This window comes from Mesoplodon densirostris, chromosome 2 (genome assembly GCF_025265405.1).
Source record: "Mesoplodon densirostris isolate mMesDen1 chromosome 2, mMesDen1 primary haplotype, whole genome shotgun sequence".
NCBI lineage: Eukaryota > Metazoa > Chordata > Mammalia > Artiodactyla > Ziphiidae > Mesoplodon > Mesoplodon densirostris.
In genome coordinates, this window is record NC_082662.1 from 138,258,575 (window position 1) to 138,278,682 (window position 20,108).

Sequence of the window (20,108 nt, forward strand, 5' to 3'; positions counted from 1 at the left end):
GGTTCATTTAATCCATCTTTCCCATTTATATTTCTCCTTGGTTCTACTTTACAGTCCTTGGTTCTTTCTCTTTCTTTTCTTATTTTCTTTTATGAGAATTTGGTTAAACGACAGCATTTGATACCCTGAAGATACTGAGTTTCAACACAAACATAAAAACACATTACTCATGGATAAAATCTTGCTGACCTTTTTTTTTCCCATTTCTGAAGAGGGAAAGTTTGATAGGAAAAACATTTGCCCTTTTAAAGTCCCACTCTTATTGATCTGGGTTGCAAAATATAGGAAGCAAATGTTAATTTCTGTGGAAACAGTGATGTATTTATATATTTTCTCTATTAAAATGTTATCTTACTGTGCCCCACAGAGAAGAAGATACATTCTTTGTAGAAATGTCATCTCCATGATGTCTGCAACTTGCCTTGGAGCCTTCCAAAGGAGGTGGACAGGTAGACAATGTTTTTAATATGTGATTTAAAGATGAACCGTTGTTAAAAATCTCCCCCCAGAGTCATTTCAAGGGTAAGAAGAGGGAAAACAAACTTTCAAATAGATTTTACCAAGTAGAGGTCAGGGTAGGATCTGTTCTGTCTGAAGATGCTCATTACATATTTTAGAAAATCCAGAAGTCACTCACCCATTTTTTAAAAAAAGATACAGTAACAATATCCTATTGCTTCATATTTAGTTTGTGAAGTGCAGTCTGAAAACCAGTTATGTGCATTTGATGAAAAGCTGTACTTCCAACTATTTATTATGGAAAATTTTAAATATATAGCAAAGTTGAAATAATTTTATAGTGAATACTCATATGCCTATCACATACATGCTATGATTAATGTTTTTCTTTATTATGTATTTACCTATCTATCCATCTCTCTATCTTTCCATCAATCCATCTAATGTTTTTGATACATTTCAAAGTCAATTACAGATTTCAGTACACTTTCCCCCAAATACTACTTCACTATTGAGTTGTAAGATCATCTTACACATCCTGGATGCCAGTCTCTGTTATGTATATATCTATATCTATATCTATATATATCTCATGAATATTTTCTCCAATCTGTGGCTTTCCCTTTCATTTTCTAATGGTGTCTTTAAAAGTGCAGAAATTTAAAATTTTGATGTAGTTATAATTTTTTCTTTTATAATTATCAAAATGCTATTTTTAAAATTCTGCGGTAACATGGTTTTTTTGGTTTTTTGGTTTTTTGGGTGTTTTTTTTGCGGTATGTGGGCCTCTCATTGTTGTGGCCTCTCCCGTTGCGAAGCACAGGCTCCGGACGTGCAGGCTCAGCAGCCATGGCTCACGGGCCCAGCCGCTCCGCGGCATGTGGGATCTTCCCAGACCGGGGCACGAACCCGTGTCCCCTGCATCGGCAGGCGGACTCTCAACCGCTGCGCCACCAGGGAAGCCCCGTGGTTTTAATTATAAATTGAAAAGCAGATAGTATGGGTATGTGATTTTGTATCTCATGCAGAATTTGGCAGTCTGGTAGCTTGGAAGTCTTTTCTATTTGTACTATTATTGCATGTATGAATTTATTTACGATAAATATACTTATGTGATACACAGAGAATATTTAAATTGTCAGGATTTGCTATTTCCCCATAACCTTTCTCCTCTCAATACTCTGAAGACTTGAAATGTTTACTTTCTTAATTGGTACAAGACCTTTGTTGAGGTGGGGGGTGGACGGGAGAGAGATATAAAGAATGTAAAGAATACAAATAATAGCCCAGGCTATTCTCTATGAGGAAGAATGAAAGAGGGCAGAGGGGTAAGAAGGATAGGGAACAATAAAGGAAGGGTGAGGACAGGAGAGAAGAGGTCAAAGGAAAGAGCAGTCACTATCAGGAATGGGATTTAGGAAAGGGAGTGTGTAACAAATCGTTCGGAATCCTAGCTGTGTGCTGCCTCCATCTTTAAAACAAATCAACATGATCTTCAGTGCTTTCTGGAGGTTGGTTTCTGTTTGTGTGCATTATCATACCTAAGCTGTGATATATTTGACATCCTAAATTTTCATGGAGTTTACTTCCCACTCTTTGACATCTATGTATCTTACTGACACAACTTGAGTACTTCCTACTTTTTCTCATGTCCAATCACCATAAACTCATCAATACAATGGACTATCATAATGCTTTTGTGATATCCAGATGACTAATCTCCCTATGGACTATAATATTATAGACATCAGGAGACTTGGCATAGCACTCAAGTAAGACAAAGTTTGAGTGTACTTCTGTCTCTGTCAGATAGAAGTGAACTGCTCCATTATCTTTGCTGTTTGATGTGGAGACAACTATTCGCCAGATCAATAGCTGTATATCAGGAGTTAGAGATGTTTTGATTTGTTCCAGGAGAAAAAGGCCCATAAAATCCAGCAGCTTTGATTAGAATTAGTACCTCATTATCTTATGATAATCAACAATCATTATCCATGACTTATTTGCCTTTTTTACAGGCCAAACAGACTATTTAAATGGGGCAGGTGATGGAGATTACCATCTGCATGGTTATTTTAGTCTCTGCAAATTCCCCAGATATGTGCTATTGCTATTTTTTGGTATTGTTTTCATGTAGGGACAGTTCCAGGAGCTTCCACTTGGCCCTTCCTATGTATTTTTTTCCAGTTGTGGCAAAATATGCATGACATAAAAGTTACCATCTTAACCATGTTTAGGTGTACCATTTAGTGGCATTAAGTACATTCACGTTGTTGTGCAACCATCATTACCACTCATCTCCAGGACTTTTTTTTATCTTCCCAAACTGAAACTCTGTACCCATTAAACAACACCTCTCCATTCATCACTGCACCCAGACCCTGGCAATCACCATTCTATTATCTGTCTATATAAATTTGACTACTCTAGTACCTCATATGACTGGAATCACAGTATTTGTGTTTTCGGTTCTGGCTTATTTCATTTAGCATAATGTCTTCAAAGTCCATCCGTATCGTAGTGTGTGTCAGAATTTTTTACCTTTTAAGGGTCATTAATATTCCATTGTATGTATATACTACATTTTGTTGTTCCATTCCTCTGTTGATGGACATTTAGGTTGTTTCCATCTTTTGGCTATTGTGAGTAATGCTGCTAAGAACATGAAATTACAAACATCTGTTCAAATCCCTGCTTTTAATTCCTTTGGATATATACTCTGAAGTAGAATAGCTAGATCGTATGGTAATTCTGTTTAATTTTTTGAGGAACTGCAATGGAGAAGGGTTCAGATTTCTACACATCCATGCCAATACTTGTTATTTATTATTGTTTTTAATAATAGCTATCCTAATGGATGTCAGGCAGTAGCAGTTCTTAATAGCACTTACCTGGGTTGAGAGTTCTGTCTTTTTCCAAGTATGTGTACTCCAAAAATACATTCAGATATGGGGAAATGTAGTGTAAGTCACTGCACAGGATTTCTAGTGAGGTGAACTTGTGTCAAAATTCCAATTATCACATGGCTTCCATAAGCCCTATTATGACCTGAAGACCACAGTGATGTTTTGGAACCTCAGGTGTGTAAATTTATCTTAATAATCTCTGAAAAATTCTGAGTTTTCCACTTTTCTTTCTAAACATTCCCCCTGGAAAATTGTAAACCCCTTTGAGGTAGACCTGGAGAAAAAAAAAAAATCACACTCTACACTTTTGACAGTGTTGCGGCAAAGTTTCTGAAGCTATTGTAGCCACCTGATCTCTGGTTTAGCTCTGGGCGAGGCTGTAATTTTCATTCCTGGAAAATCAATGCAGGTTTCTACTCATTGTGCTTGAATTTTATTTTCATTTATACAGTTCAAGCCTGCTCATCAGTGTAATTCCCAGTGTAAATGTGATTTAATCTGTTACTGCTGGAAATCACTTTGGGTCAAAATACTGCCACTCTGCCCTGCTGACCTTTATGATAATTGCACTCACCTTGTTTCTCATATTAAATGCTACCACTTAACCTCTGCTACTCTGTAACCCCATATTCCTGTTAAAAGCACAGGGGCCATTTCATTGGTGCTATCCCGCATTGTCATCTTTAGCCCACAGAAGACAGATGCCACAGAGGTTTTCAAGGATGCTTGTATTTGTCTCATCAAAGAATGTCTTGAAGAAGAATGTTATCGGGGACCTCTGTGGGGGCATAAATGTGGGATAGTTGAGTGGGTTTTACATAATTAATCCACTCCAACATTCTCATTTTAAGTACATGGATTCCTTTGTCTACATTCCGTCAGATAAATTATGGCATCTTGCCCTCTTTGAATGTTGCTGACTATTGAATCTATGTTTCAGTCAGCCAAACAAGCCAAAGATTAGAGTCAATTCCATCAGCTAGAGCTAATACTTTGAATCTCAGGTAAGTTCTTCATAATAAATTCAACCCCTTCCAACTTCATATTCCATCTTCCTCAGTCTAACACTTATAAAACATATGCCAGGGCTTCCCTGGTGGCGCAGTGGTTGAGAGTCCACCTGCCGATGCAGGGGACACGGGTTCGTGCCCTGGTTCGGGAGGATCCCACATGCCGCGGAGCAGCTGGGCCCGTGAGCCATGGCTGCTGAGCCTGCGCGTCCAGAGCCTGTGCTCTGCAACAGGAGAAGCCACAACAGTGAGAGGCCCGCATACCACAAAAAAAAAAAAAAAAAAAAGCAAACAAAAAAAACATACGCCACACACACATTCTACAGGTTTCTGCTGATACACATTAGCAGGATATAGCATTCCTTTTTATGTATATGCTAACTCCTACCAGGGTGGACATTATACTTGCCTCCTGGGCCCTGGTGGAATCTGACTGTAGTTATAGGTTAGGATGCAGTAAGTGCTGATGTGGGTGGGTCTTGAGAAAAGTAGAAATTTCCTTGAAAACTAACCTATTTAAATGAGGTCTTTAGAGATGTGTTAAGCAAGGGAAGGTTAGTTTCCTCAAATGGGGAGGAAGAAGGGTGGCTTCCATTGGTGAGGAAACCACAGGAAGATTGGGGTTAAAAATTTTCATATTGGGCTTCCCTGGTGGCGCAGTGGTTGGGAATCTGCCTGCCGATGCAGGGGACGCAGGTTCGTGCCCCGGTCCGGGAAGATCCCACATGCCGCGGAGCGGTTGGACCCGTGAGCCATGGCCGCTGAGCCTGCGCGTCCGGAGCCTGTGCTCTGCAGCGGGAGAGGCCACAACAGTGAGAGGCCCGTGTACCGCAAAAAAAAAAAAAAAAAAAAAAAATTTCATATTAATCTGAGTCTGCTTACCTGAACTTACCCTAAATACTCAATATATCCTTATCTTAATACCCAACTCTTCCTGATCAATGTCCTGATATTAATCTGTGAGACTTAGCACAGATGTACATTGAACTTGCATTTTAATTCTGCAACCCACACTTTTAGATTTGAAACTTGATCCTCAGCCATGTCTGCTGTATGGCTATAAGACATGAGAAAATTTTAAGGCCCTCAGTGTGGCTCTCTGTGTCTTCCCATGCCTCGATCTGAGAGTTTAAACACCTATCACCTTTTAACATTAAGTTTAAACATTTTCATTTTGTAAGCTCTCTGGTGCCATAAGAAGCAGCTAATGGTCCCCGTAGTGCTTGTAGTTATTACTGCCATAATAGACAAAATCAGCTGCCACTTGACATGTAAAAGTATTGTCTTCAATTGGCAATATGTTCAAAGCAAATATTGCTGGCAATTTATTGCTGGTAATTTCTTTATTGCTTCCACTACTCGAAAGAAGCACTTGTCTTTGCATTGGCAATGGAGTCACTAGTACATTCAAGCTCAAAACCTCATTCCAGAGTCCCATCTTGAGCATCTTTTTCCTGGGATTACTCATGCAGGACAGGAAATCTGCTTCAGGAAGTTTAGAAAGTAGTTTTTAATAAAAGGAGCTTGTTTCAAAAGTTATAAAAGCTGGAGTCAAATGAAATAGGAAAGCAACCTAGAGTTTGGAAAGACTGAATCCCCTAAGCAGAACTGTAATGAATGTAGAGACTGCTGGTGGGTGCTGGGAACATGGAGGGAGAAGCCCTTGAGCAGGAGGAATTGGACGCATGAGGGAGACGAAGCCTCAGTTGTATGTACAACTCAAAGAAAGAGGTCGTTCTGGGTTCTCCCCTATCCCCTTCTTCCAAACTCTCACCAGTCCTTCCTTTACTCAAAATTAACTGGAAGCTAGTTGTCAGTGAATCCTGGGAAACCGAGATTTCAGGAGTCAGTCCTCTAAAATAAAAATCAGAGCTGGAAAAAGAGAAATAGTCTTTAAAAATTATTAACACAAATATGCCATCCCTTTTCAATAACTTCTCACATTCCAGTTCACTTGTTCAAATACCCCACCACTATGATAGTACTTTGAAGCAGGTCTGTTTACTCCCTTGCTCTCTCCTGATACTGCCTTTGTATCTCTCCTTACTCTCTTACATTCCGATGTCCATTATCTAATAGTGTGTTTGTCCCTACCCCGTTCCAGTGTCTTTTAATTATGCTGGACCAACCCAAACCATTGCTTTCTCTTTTCTTGATCTCCAGCTTTCAAAGTCTTCCCAAGTAAAGTGTATAATAGTTTAGATTGTTTCCTTTATAAATTCATGATCACTAACCTAAAAGATCCTTTAATATTGCCCTTTAATTCTGCTACATTAATCTGGACCCATCATTTCCCACTCTCTACAGTGCGTTCTCTCTCTCTGCACTATTCTTTTTTTTTAAACATCTTTATTGGAGTGTAATTGCTTTACAATGTTGTGTTAGTTTCTGCTGTATAACAAAGTGATTCAGCTATTGCACTGTTCTTAAATGGCCATGTCCCCACCATTTGCTATAATAGCAGGAGATAATCTCTTTTAATTCACAGAAAAGAAAAGAAAAGACATTAGGAGAACTTTCCTCTTAATGAATATAATAGAATTACTACATCTGCTCCCATCTTTGTCTCCTTTGGTAATTTAACAGAACAGAAGCTCTATTCCTACTAAACCCAATTCCCTTACTCGTGATTTGGATTGTGTCACCTTCCACTCTCTAAGGATCCTTATTTTGTTCAATACCTTCTCTAATCTGGATCTTTTCCACTATCTTTTTTAAACATTCTAAAATCTTCCAAATTGGGAAAAATAATAAAGAAGAGTAAAGCAAAAAAGAAAAGCAAAACCAAACTCACCTTTCTCCACCTGACTTCTGTTACTAATTACCACACTATCTCTTCTTCAAAGGCACAGTTTTTAAAATAATTCTTGAAAATGTTTTTCTATATCTTGGCAATTGTGAATAATGCTTCAGTGAACATGAGAGTGCAATCCTTTTGAGATCCTGATTTCAGTTCCCTTATACATATATATATACACACACACATGCATATATATACATAAATCCATTCAGAGGTAGGATTGCTAAATCATATGATAGTTCTATTTTTAATTTTTCGAGAAGCCTCCATACTGTTTTCCATAGTGACTATATACCATTTTGTATTCCCACCAACAGTGTACAAGAAATCCAATTTCTCCATATTCTCCCCAGTACTTGTTACCTTTATATTTTTGAAACTAAGCATCCTAACAGGTGTGAGGTGATATCTCTTCGTGATTTTGATTTGCATTGCCCTGATGATTAGCGATGCTGAGTACCTTTTCATATACATTTTGGCCGTTCATATGTGTTCTTCGGAAAAATGTATATTCAAGTTCTTTGCCCATTTCTTGATCGAGTTATTTGGTTTATTTGCTACTTAGTTGTGGGAATTCCTTATAAATTTTGGATATTTACCCCTTACCAGATATATGATTTGCAAATATTTTCTCCCATTCCATTGGTTACCTTTCCATTCTGCTGGTTGTTTCCTTTGCTGTGCAGGAGCTTTTTATTTTGATGTAGTTCTGCTTGTCTATTTTTGCTTCTGTGGTCTGTGCTTTTGGTGTCATAGCCAATAAATCGTTGCCAAGATCAATGTCAAGAAGCTTTTCCCAAAATGTCCATCGACAGAGGCATGGTTCAAAAAATGTAGTATATATTTACAACGGAATATTTTCAACTTTAAAAGAAGAAGGAAGGGGCCTCCCTGGTGGCGCAGTGGTTAAGAGTCCGCCTGCCGATGCAGGGGATACGGGTTCGTGCCCCGGTCTGGGAGGATCCCATATGCCGCGGAGCGGCTGGGCCCGTGAGCCATGGCTGCTGGGCCTGCGCATCCGGAGCCTGTGCTCCACAACGGGAGAGGCCACAACAGTGAGAGGCCCACATACCGCAAAAAGAAAAAAAAAAAAAAAGAAGAAGGAGGTTCTACCATTGTGGCAACAGGGATGAGCCTGGAGGACAATACGCTGAGTAAATAAGCCAGTCACAGAAGGACAAATACTGCATAATTCCATTTATATGAGGTATCTAAAATAATCAGACTTCCTGGAAGCAGAGAATAGAATGTTGGTTGCCAGGGGCTGGGGAAAGGGAGAAATGGGGAGCTGTTGTTCAACAGGTATGAATTTTCAGCTATACAAGATGAATAAATTCGATAAATCTGCTGTACAAAGAGTGTCTGTAGTTAACAATAGTATTAAGCACTTAAAATTAGTTAAGAGGGTCGATTTCATGTTAAGTGTTCTTACCACACACAGAAAAAATGGGACACAAGGAAGCTTTTGGAGGGGACAGATATGTCTATTACCTTGATTGTGTTAATTGTCTCATGGGTTTATGCATATGTCCAAACTCATCAAATAGTGTACATTAAACATGTGCCATTTTTTGTGCATCAGCTGTACCTCCATAAAGCTGTTTATAAATGTTTATCTATATTTGATATCTTCACTTTATTACTTCCTTCTCATGCTTCAACCCACTCCCAAATTACTCCAATAAAAAGTTACTTCATAACTTATTTCCAAATCCATGGATGCGATGTAAAAATTTTATCTCCCAGTTACTTGACCTGTAAGTAGGATTAGCTTCTGTCTTTGAGACTTGGTTTTCCTTGACCCAAAAACTCCTCTGGTTTTCCTCTAATCTCTGTGGCAGTTCATTCTCTATCTTCTTTGCAGGTACATATCCTTCTCCTCACACATTAAATGTTGAAATTCTTCAAAATTCGGTTCTAGGCCATTATGTCCTCTCACTCTAGAACTCGTAATATGATTTCACAGAAACACACAGCTTCAGTTACCAACTCCATAAAGTTTGGACATTTGTGTACCTGAGACCTCTAATCTGAATTCTGTAAATCCAGTTGCCTATTTAACATCTAAATCTGTTCATTAAAAATATACATAAAGGGCCTCCCTGGTGGCGCAAGTGGTTAAGAGTCCGCCTGCCGATGCAGGGGATGCGGGTTCGTGCCCCGGTCTGGGAGGATCCCATATGCCGCGGAGCGGCTGGGCCCGTGAGCCATGGCCGCTGGGCCTGCGCATCCGGAGCCTGTGCTCCGCAACGGGAGAGGCCACATCAGTGAGAGGCCCACATACCGCAAAAAGGAAAAAAAAAAAAATATATATATATATATATATATATACATAAAGCTAAATACTCATGGTCTCCCTAAACTGCCGAATCTCTCCTCCTTCATTTTCATTTGTCTTAGCGTGTAGTGACACCATTCACCCAGTTGTATAAACCAGGCACCTAACAATAATCCTTGAGTTCAACCTCTCACATCAGCCACTATATCCTATCCATTATCAGTCTTATCCATTTTACCTCCTAGATACTTCCTTAATCTATCTAATGTTCTCTATCTACTCATCATTGTAAGTGGTAAATTAATGCATGAATATAAATTTCCCTGATTGCTTTGCTTGGTACCTATAGTTTTTATGGCATAAAAATTTATATAAAAAAACCCCGTTCACCTTCCCAATATCTTCCCTTCTGTTCCTCCATCCTCCTGTCCCCATGTCAAGCAAGTATACAGGACTCCCTAGAAACCTCTTCCTCAGGAAATATGCCATTTCTAAGCATCCAGGTGTGAAGGAGGAGATTACAAGGCAGTTGGAGGATTAAAAGCCAGTGAGTACAACAAGCACTGCCTGACACTACCTTGTTACTGGATAGAGCCTTGGAGCTGCACCAACTCATTAGAGGGATGTAGTTGAGAGAGATATAGGGAAGGCATATAATACGCATGGTGTATCTATCTCATGAAATATTTCAGCATCCCAAACATTATACAGGACCATTTATAAATGGGACATGAAGGTACGGGTGTCGCGGTCTCAGAAGACCAGAAGGACCTCCACAACACTTTCATGTTACAGGGTTTTTATACCACTGTGGTTGTATAAGGTACATCTAATAATGGCTGAGTCTAAATTCTCTACCTGCTCAGTTATTTAAAGAATTAAATTCATTTAAATCAAGGGAAGAAACAGTAGGTTTATAGCAGCTCATAACTGCTTGCTTTTAAAAAATTTTTTATTTATTATTTTTGGCTGTGTGTTGGGTCTTCGTTGCTGCACGTGAGCTTTCTCTAGTTGCGGAGAGTGGGGGCTACTCTTCGTTGCAGTGTGCGGGCTTCTCATTGCGGTGGCTTCTCGTTGCGGAGCATGGGCTCTAGGTGCGCAGGCTTCAGTAGTTGTGGCTCATGGGCTCTAGAGCGCAGGCTCAATAGTTGTGGCACACGGACTCTAGATTGCAGGCTCAGTAGTTGTGGCGCATGGGCTTAGTTGCTACGCGGCATGTGGGATCTTCCGGAACCAGGGCTGGAACCCGTGTCCCCTGCATTGGCAGGTGGATTCTTAACCACTGCGCCACCAGGGAAGCCCCTTAACTGCTTACTTTATGTAGAAAAGCTGTCACCAGTATATGGCAAGAACTTTCCTTGTATAATTTTCACTAACTGGTATAATACACCTTCTACAAGAAAACTGAAAAAGAATGAATTAGGGAGCAAAACATTTTTTATCCTTTGAGCCATTCTGTTTTTAAGGGTTCTTGTAAGTTCCGATGTTTTATCTCTGGGAGAAAGAAAAAAAATTTTTTAATTGGAAATTTAGAGATTTTTTTTTAAACCTAAAATGAAAGATCTTGGTAGTAATTGAGTGTATAGTATTGTGTCATATGCTTTATCATTCAATTTATAGAACTAATTGCCCATGGGTTCCTATGATAAGGGAGGAAAAATAACGGTTTTAGTCCCATTATAGATATTGCATGATAAAAGGGGAATGATGACCATCTCCATTTCCAAAGGGAGAACAGGAATTCAAAACATGCTATGCCATAAAACGTTTAATTCAGCATTTTAAAATATTTTGAGCATTTTGAACTCAGTGTTTCTGTAGCTTCTAAAAAAGTATAATGTATATACATAATTTCCACACATTTAAAATGAGTTGTTAAATTGTTAAGACCTGACTTCTTTCTCACAATTAAGGTATGGTAGTCAGACCTGAGAATAGCCTCCAGAGGGCGACCAAGTTTCATCCCTGCAAACAACTGCATCAAAATTTAACATTGCTTCCAACAAAAGCAAGGACTTTCTAAAGTTAAAATTGGAAAAGCCAGTGATAATAGTTAATCCTTGAAAAAATACCATGACCCAAAGTCTGAATAGCTCTGCAAATATTGGTTGTTTAAGAAGGAGACCACCGATAATTTGATGGTTTAGGAGAGCAAGGGCCTTTGAATCTAGACAAATCTCACAAAGCTACTAGATCAGCAGAACTTGTCATCAGTTCACGCATGCTCTAATTTTCCTGCTCACTGAAGTCTACCTATTCTAAGCACCTTGTACTAGCAGGGTTTGGCTCTTGCATTTCAACAGACGTAAGGCCTTAAACTCAAGGGTCAGCTCTACAATTGGTTGATATATTACTTTGTAAACAGAGTTTCATCTACGGAATGGGATAAATATCTTCCTTATGTCTCATTGTTTTGTGAGTATTAAATTAGATAAATATATGAAAACACTTGACACAATGACTGGTAGGTCAACTTACTTTCTGCCCATTTCTTTTGCCCTTTCTTTTTTTCTCCTTAAATTGAGAAAGATAGGATCTTATTATGTCATTCACTTCAATGTTTCAGTGCTATATCACTCTTCGGTTACTTTTCCCCAAAGTATATTTTTAAAAATCTCACAGAAATAAAGTAGTGATTAAGTTTAAAAAATTATTTCTCAATCCCTAGACAGAAGTATATCTAATAAAAGTAGGTTTGTTAATCCTTGACTGATAATGACTAGAAAATAAAGAAGTATTTCTAATTGGGCAATCCATCCAATTGGCTCTCACCGTGTACCAATGGATTATTTTTTTTCTACGTGTTTCATCTTTATTAAAGCTACAACACAGAGAACATTAGTTGAGTTTACCTTGTAACTGCCCTTTCTCATCATTCCTGACCTGTATCTAACTAGCAGACAATTACTTTTGATTCTTCTGATAAAGTTTCTAAAGCATTGCTTTTCTTTACTCCTATAGATCATGCCTTTATAAAATAACCTTCCTGAAGGTAATGCTAATTTTAACTACTGATCAAGATGGCCTTAATGTTTCCCTCAGTTGGCTAAACTTCAGACAGGTTTTTTCTTTACCATAGGCCCTTAACCTCCCTTTTCTGAAAACATTCACTTTAAGAAACTTGAAATTGTAAATTCTTTCTCTGCCCCTTTGAGATGTAAATTTTCTCCTAGTCACTTGATAATTTTCCAACCCAGAAATGTCTTTCTCAAGGACCTGGGAGTCAGCTCTTTGAAATATAACCTTCAAGAAAGGTACTGCCCCTAGTTCCCAGTCTCTGTGGGGAGTATAGGAGCCTAACTTTGATAAGAGCCAAAGCAAACAGAGATGGTCTAATTATATTGACCAACCTCTTCCCCAGCATCCTCTACTATTTTTCCTACAGCTCATCCTGGCATCTAAAAACTTCCGTGCCTTTTGTTTCAGCAGAACGGAGTTCAGTCTCTCTCCCCTATTACAGAATCATCTTGAGTAAAGTACTCCTTGCCTGTTTAACCATCTGGTGCAATTTTTCTTTGACATCACTCCATCACATACTCCAAACTGCCTACCACTTTCAGATTAATCTTATAAAACTTTGTATATGTGCTGCTGAAGTGAGCACAATCTTTATAGAACTTTGACTCACTCCCTATTTCCTGTGGCATGAAGCCCACCATTCAAACTTCTCCACAGTCTTATACCTTCCAAACTCATTAGTGTTATCTTCCAATTCCTGAATTCTCTCCTCCAATAATATTAGTACATTTTCTTCCTAAACGTGGCTAATATTTCCCCATTTTGAGATTTCATGTCTATTCTAATTTTTTTAATACTTGGAAATTTTATTATACTGTATTTGCCTATAACAAATAAAATAGAAATTGTTTCAAATCTTAGCAAATAAATTTAGTACAGGGTATTAAGAACACCAGTGATGAAACTTCTGAGAAGTAAAGAAGGGCCACCTAGATAATGGAGTGATTAGTAGGAACAGGAATTTACTTTTACCCCTATGCTGGAAAGGCAAAGTTAAGGAGAGGGTTGTAAAGGAGTCCAGGGCCAGGTTAAATGATCATCAATGGCAGACCATACCAGTTCTGTCTCATTGGAGTTGGAGCCGTGGAAGTTACACAGTTGCTGCTGGAGAATCTTCACAAAGTAGAGGAAGAAAGGGAGAAATCTCGTAGCTTATCCCTAAACTCCCATATACCATCAGTTGCTTCTTTTTGGCTGTGCCTGATCAGAAGTAAGCTGCCTGTATGAGTCTGCTATCATGTGATACAAAACAGATTCAAGAAGGAACAATGACTACATTCAAGAAAAAGCAGTCCAAAACTAGTATTTTTGCTTGAATGTTGCGCAACAGTCTGTTTTCTGTATTTTTTCTAACTTTATTGAGATGTAATTGACATACGGCATTGTGTAAGTTTAAGGTGTACAACTTGTTGGTATGTTACATGTTGTGAAATGATTACCACAGCGGAGCTAGTTAACACAACTCCATTACCTCACATAAATACCATTTCTTTTTTTCCATGAGAACATTTAAGATCTACTCTCTTAGCAACTTTAAAGTATATAATACAGTTCTGTTAACTGCAATCACCATGCTGTAGATTAGATTCCCAGAAATTCATCTGCTAACTGGATATTTTACCCTTTGGTCAACATCTCCCCATTTCCCCCAACCCCAACCCCTGGCAACAACCATTCTATTCTGTTTCTCAGGGTTTGGCTGTTTTAGAGTCTACAATTTAGTTATATCATACAGTATTTATTTTTCTCTCTCTCACTTATTTCACTCATCATAATGCCCCAAGGATCCATAAATGTTGCAAGTGGCAGGATTTTCTTCTTTTTCATGGCTGAATAATATTCCATCTATGTACATACCACATCTTCTATATCCATTTATCCATGTATGGACACTTTGGTTGTTTCCATTTCTTGGCAATTGTGAATAATGCTGCAATGAACGTGCAAGTGCAGATATCTCTTTGAAATAGTGATTTCATTTTCTTTGGATATATATATACCCAAAGCAGGATTGCTAATATATGCTAGTTTTCTTTTTAATTTTTTGAGGAGACTCCATATTGTTTACCATAGCGGCTGTACCAATTTACATGCCCACCAACAGTGCACAAGGGTTTCCTCTTCTGCATCCTTGTCAACATTTGTTACCTCTTAGTCTCTTTGAGGTGATATCTTGTTGTAGTTTTGATTTGCATTTCCCTGGTGATTAGTGATGTAGATCATCTTTTCATGAACCTGTTTGTGATTTGGATGTCTTCATTGGAAAAAATTTTATTCAGTTCTTCTGCCCAAGTTTTAATTGAATTGTTTGAAAATCTATCTATATCTATATCTATATCTATATATATATATCTATATATATATATATATATATAGCCATTTTATGAGTTCCTTATATATTTTGGATATTAACACCTTATCACATACATGATTTGCAAATATTTTCTCCCATTCTGTAGCTTGCCCTTTCATTTTGTTGATTGTTTATTTTTCTGTGTAGAAGCTTTTTAGGTTGATGCCGTTATATAACAAGTTGTATAACAAGTTGTATATAACAGGTTATATAACAAGTTGTATTTCTCTTGGTGATTTTAAGATTCCCTTGTTATCTTTAACGTTGACATTTTAATTTTGATATTTCTTGGTATGGATCTCTTTAGGTTGATCTGCTTTGGAGCTCTCTGGGCTTCCTGTATCTGGATGTCTGTTTCTTTCCCCAGGTTAGGAAAAGTTTTCAGATATTATTTCTATGAATGTTTTCTGCCCCCTTTTCTCTTCTCCTTCTGGAGTCCCTATAAGGTGAATGTTATTCCATTTGATGTGCCATAAATCCCTTAAGCTATATTCATTATTTTCATTCTTTTTTCTTCCTTATTCTCTGATTGGATGAGTTCCTCTGACCTGTCTTTGAGTTCACCTATTCTTTCTTGTGCTTCATCTACTATATTTCTAAGTTGAGTTATTGCATTCTCCAGCTCTGTGACTTCTATTTGGACCTTTCTTATATCTTCTGTTTCTTCGTTGAAGTTCTCACTGTTTTCATCCATTTTCTTCTGAGTTCAGTGAGCATTTTTATGACCATAACTTTGAACTCTTTATCAAGTAAATTACTTATGTTCATTTCATTAAGATTTTTTCCTGAGGTTTTATTTTGTTCTTTTTTTGGAGTATAGTCCTCTCTTTCTTCATTTTGCTTGACTCTCTGTGTTGGTTTCTATGCATTAAGTGAAATAGCCACATCTCCCAGTCTTGAAGAGCTGTGTGACAGATGAACCTTGTCATTTAACCCTGTCTACTCTTGGTTGCCTTTCAAACCTTTGTGATTGTCTAAGCAGTTTATTTTTAATAGACATGGCACACCATCCCAGCAGTTGAGGGTGTGCCAAGACAAATAAGCATCCCAAAGGGGAGGATCTCAGGCAGCACCTAGATTCAGGTTGATAGGAAGCCAGAAAATTTGGTAACAGCTTTTAAAGAATGCAAACATATTCAGTCTTGTGAGATTGCAAGTGTAAGCCCTGCTGGGCCCCAGAAGCAAGCAACCTGAAGGTGTTCCCTGGGGAGCAGTCACAAGAAAACAGTGCTTCAGATAAGTGTACAAGCTCCATTCTGGGAGATACCAGTGAACTGTAGTAAGGCACAGTGAGGGTGGAAAGATGGTACCCCCAGGCTACCTTCCCTGAGAGCACATCCGTAGCCTCTAGATGTGTGCTGAACCTGAAGCCTGCTCTTAAGTCTTGTCCCTACTAGCAAATAGGCCTTTTTCATGTAAAGGCTGGGGCTGTGTCTCAGTCTAATTTGTAATGGTACATCCTGGGGTGGTATCCTGCAAAGAACTGTCTCTCCAATTGTTACAGTCCCATGGGACCCAGAAAAGAAATCCCTGCTGGCCTCCAGAGCCAGGTGATCAAGGAGCATCCCCTGAGTGGAGGCCACAAAAACGGGATCTCCCGTCTTGGAGATTCTGGCTCTCTGGAGCACATCAGAAGGAAAGTGTGAAGATGATGCTTACTGGCTGGAGTGAGGCGGTGGGAAGAGTGCAAAGATGACACCATTTGAATAAAGGGAAAGAGGGAAAAGAAAAAAAGAAAAAGAAGAAGGAAAAAATATATACATAGCAAGACAGAGGAAGAGCAGGGAAGAAGGAGCCAGATGGCTGGAGCACAAAGTTGTCACCTGCAGGAAAGGAAAAAGGGGAAAAAAGATGGCACCTTTCAGTTTTATCAAGGCAGAGAGAGCGCAGGAAGATGGCACCCGCCAGCCTCTGTCCCTGGGGAGTATTCCAGCAGGCCCCTGTTTCTCAGATTAATGCTTTAAAATTGGGAAGTGAATCTCTTTCACAAAAAGTCAGAGTGCTTTTCAAAGGGCTGCTTCTGCACTTGGCCCTCGGGCAGGTGAGTCTGTGCACAGGCCCTTTAAGAGCTGTTCCTCAGTTCACCACAGTCCTGTGGGTCTCATGGGATGTGCCTTGTTGGTCTTCAAAGTCACATGTTTTGGCGGTCTATCTCTCAGTTGCCAGCCTTAAAATTTGGAGTGCCCAATGTGGGGTCCAAACCCTTCACCTCTCAGGAAGAAGCTCCAGGTTTTGAGTTCCTTCCTAATTGTGTGTCTCCACACCAAGGATGGGGTTTATGGCAAAATTGTGTCTCAGCCTTTCCTACCTGTTCTGATGTGGTTTCCCTCTGGTTTTCCTGCTGTGAAGGGGTTGCTCCACCATCTTTTAGTTTTCTTCAGAGGAAATTTTTCCATATGTAGCTGTAGATTTGGTGTGTTTGTGGGAGGAGGTGGGTTCAGGATCTTCGTCTGTTGCCATCTTGAACTGGAACCTATTTAATATGTTTTAAATTTTGGTTTTCAATCGTTCAGTTTGTTACTAGTATATGGAAATATGATCAATGTTGTGTATTAATGTTTATGTATTGATTTTATATTCTGAGATCCTGCTAAAGCAAGTTATTATAATTTATTATGAGTCTACTTATACATTCCTTGGAATTTTCTATGTAGACAATTATGTCATCTGTAAATAATGACAGTTATATTTCTTCTTTTCTAATATGTATGCCTCTTTTTTTCCTTTTCTTGCTGTACTACACTAACTAGAATCTAAAGTGCTAAGTTGAAAACTAAGATAAGAGTGGACATTCTAACCTTGTTTTTGAACTCAGGGAAAAGCATTCATTCTTTCACCATTTCATGTGATGTTAGAAGTAGGTTTTTTGTAGATGTTCTTTATTAGGTTGAGGTAGTGACCTTCTATTCCTAGTTTTCTGAGCATTTTTAATGTGAAGGGGTGTTGAATCTCGTTAAATGCCTGTTCTGTATTAATTGGTGTGACAGTATGTGTTTCTTCTTTAGACTCAATATGGTAGATTACATTGATGATTTTTTACCATTGAACAAGGCTTGCATCCCTGGAATAAATTCCACTTGGTCATAGTCTATTATTCATGTGGATTCTGATGGTAGGTATTCTTGTGGATTTCTTCTAGTAGGGTAAATTATGGTTCCTCAAAAACGTCCGTGTTTAACCCCTCCTATAACAATATGTGAATGTTACCTTGTATGGAAAAATGGACTTTGCAGCTGTGACTAAGTAAAAAATCTTGAGATGAAGAGATGATCATAAATTTTGGGGGTGGGCTATATATAAACACAAAGAGCTGTATAGGAGGGCCACAGGAAGAGTCAGAGTTGGAGAGACCATGTGATGAGGGGAGCAGAGATTAAAGTGATGCACTTTGAAGATGGAAGAAGGGACTAATTCCAAGGAATGCAGGCAGCTTCTAGAAGACAGAAAGGGAAAGGAAACAGATTCTCCTGTAGGGCTTCAAAAGGAACAAGCCCTGAGACACCTTGACTACTATCAGACTACTAAGCTGCAAAAACTTTCTTTCACAAAGGGTCAGGGAGGGCTGGGAGCACATATGTGCTGCCCACCTGGACAGAGAAGGACCTGTGAGGCTGACCTACAGATTCTGTGGAGGTGGAGAGACATGAGCCCCTTTCTTCTCCAGGCTCTTTGCAGGGTCCAGCAGAGAGTCAGGCCACCTGTGAAAGCCTGCGGCCCCAGTATTGCATGCTGGTGGTGTAGGGGTCATGTTCAGGGAGTCTCTGTTGTCCTAACACCTGCCTGGGTCCTGGGGAAGGAATCAGAATTCAGAAGCAGGAGAAGAGCCTTTGGCCAGCAGGGAAGGGGGGTGAGGCCCAGGGCAGGTCCATAAAAGATCAGAGCATCTCAGTGCTTTAGGAGGAAGGGGCTTCAGAGGTGGGCCAGCACAGGCTGTGACAGAGGCTAAGCAGACTGGGAGGGGAGGCACTTCTGGGAGACAGCAGGGGTCTACTCCCTGCCCCTCGTTGTTTGCTCCTCTCACTCTAATGAGCGGGTCATTTCCCCTGCTCTGATGATTCGAAGTCTCTGCCGGCACCCACAGGACGGTGACTGAGGCCTCCACACTCCTCAGCATGGATCCCAGCTCCCACTCAGATCTGGGGCCACAGACACCTCTCCCACCCCCTGCTGCCCCTGTGAGCAAGCTGTTCTTGTGAAACGTGGTCATAGTTTGTTAGGAGGATCTGTTTTCTATGGGGATACAAACCAGTGTTGATACCAATACACACACATGTCCAGCCATGGGTGGAAAGGGAAGGGACAGTAGTTCTGGGGTGTCTTTGCAGACCCGTAGGCCCCTAACGCCAGTCCCCACAGCCACAGCCAGATGGGTCCTCCTCCCTCAGTTGAACGAGATGCTGCTGCACAGAAATCCCACAAGTTCCACAAAGGGGCCCAACTGTCCTTTCCCTTATACACACCTTTAACGGGTGCCCCATGAATTTCCCCACACCCATTCCCCTTGTAGCACCCTCATTAGGATTAAGAGGTAGCGGCCTCCACCACTCTCCACATTGCAATAATCCCAGTGGGACTAGAGGATGCTCCCGCTACGATGAGGCAGACAGTCCTGTCCCCATGGCCAAGATTTTTCCTCTCTGGTCAGGCCACCCACACAGGAAACCCTGGATGAGCGGAGGGTCATCCCAGCGCCGTCGCCTGGCCACTTCAGGGAAGCAGAGAGAAGCTCCATAATGACAAGGGCTGTCTCCAGGCTCCATCCTAGAAACTGGTGAGTGTCCAGAGGGCGGAAAGGCACAAAAGCAGCTCTGCCTCCCCAGAAGGTTCAGGGATGCAGCAGATGGTACAGGTGCCCCAGAAGGGCCCTAGCCAAGCAGGCGTTAGAGAAGGGCATGATGAGGGGGTCCCTGGGGCAAGTGAGAGCTGTGCGTTCCCAGGAGCAGCCTGAGGAGTCCTTGTCTATGTGGAGGAAAGGTGTGGCCACCTGTAGATCCAGAGCTCCTGTGACCTCCCTCATCCTTCCTTCCTCTCAGGATCGCTCTCTGTGGAGCAGCTCAACACCAACAAGATGACAGTGGCCTGAGAGCATTTCCCACGAAAACGATCTTTGTTCACAATTTACATACATCACTCCAAAGGTCCTCCTCCCACCCACACCTGGCCACACCCACCTCCCCCACCTCCCTAACCCCCCACAATCCCGCTCCCCCTCCCCACCCTGGTGGTCCTGCCCACCCTCCCTTCCCCGCACATCATCCAGGATCAGCACTGGGAGGAGGAGGAG

General features: G+C 40.3%; 1 long non-coding RNA gene across 2 annotated transcripts; it reads left to right on the forward strand.

Annotated features, from left to right (window-relative positions):
- Window positions 1–369: 369 nt before the first annotated feature.
- LOC132484435 (uncharacterized) lies at window positions 370–20,065 on the forward strand. 2 transcript variants are annotated; one of them, XR_009531192.1, is made up of 3 exons: window positions 370–449; window positions 19,470–19,595; window positions 19,858–20,065. It is a non-coding gene; the product is annotated as an uncharacterized LOC132484435 (long non-coding RNA). The 2 variants fall into 2 exon arrangements; XR_009531193.1 differs by lacking the exon at window positions 370–449 and adding an exon at window positions 17,844–17,936.
- The last annotated feature ends 43 nt before the right edge of the window (window positions 20,066–20,108 follow it).